The sequence below is a fragment of the Engystomops pustulosus genome, unplaced genomic scaffold (assembly GCF_040894005.1).
Source record: "Engystomops pustulosus unplaced genomic scaffold, aEngPut4.maternal MAT_SCAFFOLD_155, whole genome shotgun sequence".
NCBI lineage: Eukaryota > Metazoa > Chordata > Amphibia > Anura > Leptodactylidae > Engystomops > Engystomops pustulosus.
Window position 1 is genome coordinate 45,851 of NW_027285035.1, and position 1,650 is coordinate 47,500.

The following is a 1,650-nucleotide window of genomic DNA, read 5'->3' on the forward strand; positions in this document are numbered from 1 at the left end:
GTGGCCGGGGAACAGTGACTCTAGGCCGGATAGGCCAACTGGCTTCTCCCGCTGACTTGCCCCTTTGGAAGTAGTAGCTCCTACTTCCATGGGCATTATTCCTCCCCGGGACCTACTGCCAAGTGTGGCCGGGGAACAGTGACTCTTGGCCGGATAGGCCAACTGGCTTCTCCCGCTGACTTGCCCCTTTGGAAGTAGTAGCTCCTACTTCCATGGGCATTATTCCTCCCCGGGACCTACTGCCTAGTGTAGCCGGGGAACAGTGACTCTTGGCCGGATAGGCCAACTGGCTTCTCCCGCTGACTTGCCCCTTTGGAAGTAGGAGCTCTTACTTCCAAGGGCATTACACCTCTCGGGCACTTAGAGCCAAGTGTCTTCACCCTTTGGAGGTAGTAGCTCCTACTTCCATGGGCATTATTCCTCCCAGGGACCTACTGCCAAATGTGGCCGGGGAACAGTGACTCTAGGCCGGATAGGCCAACTGGCTTCTCCCGCTGACTTGCCCCTTTGGAAGTAGTAGCTCCTACTTCCATGGGCATTATTCCTCCCCGGGACCTACTGCCTAGTGTGGCCGGGGAACAGTGACTCTTGGCCGGATAGGCCAACTGGCTTCTCCCGCTGACTTGCCCCTTTGGAAGTAGTAGCTCCTACTTCCATGGGCATTATTCCTCCCCGGGACCTACTGCCTAGTGTAGCCGGGGAACAGTGACTCTTGGCCGGATAGGCCAACTGGCTTCTCCCGCTGACTTGCCCCTTTGGAAGTAGGAGCTCTTACTTCCAAGGGCATTACACCTCTCGGGCACTTAGAGCCAAGTGTCTTCACCCTTTGGAGGTAGTAGCTCCTACTTCCATGGGCATTATTCCTCCCAGGGACCTACTGCCAAATGTGGCCGGGGAACAGTGACTCTAGGCCGGATAGGCCAACTGGCTTCTCCCGCTGACTTGCCCCTTTGGAAGTAGTAGCTCCTACTTCCATGGGCATTATTCCTCCCCGGGACCTACTGCCTAGTGTGGCCGGGGAACAGTGACTCTTGGCCGGATAGGCCAACTGGCTTCTCCCGCTGACTTGCCCCTTTGGAAGTAGGAGCTCTTACTTCCATGGGCATTATTCCTCCTCGGGACCTACTGCCAAGTGTGGCCGGGGAACAGTGACTCTTGGCCGGTTAGGCCAACTGGCTTCTCCCGCTGACTTGCCCCTTTGGAAGTAGGAGCTCTTACTTCCATGGGCATTATTCCTCCCCGGGACCTACTGCCAAGTGTGGCCGGGGTACAGTGACTCTTGGCCGGATAGGCGAAGTGGCTTCTCCCGCTGACTTGCCCCTTTGGAAGTAGGAGCTCCTACTTCCATGGGCATTATTCCTCCCCGGGACCTACTGCCAAGTGTGGCCGGGGTACAGTGACTCTTGGCCGGATAGGCGAAGTGGCTTCTCCCGCTGACTTGCCCCTTTGGAAGTAGGAGCTCCTACTTCCATGGGCATTATTCCTCCCCGGGACTTGCCGCCAAGTCTGGCCGGGGGACAGTGACACTTGGCCGGGTAGGCGAAGTGGCTTCTCCCGCTGACTTGCCCCTTTGGAAGTAGGAGCTCCTACTTCCATGGGCATTATTCCTCCCCGGGACTTGCCGCCAAGTCTGGCCGGGGGACAGTGACA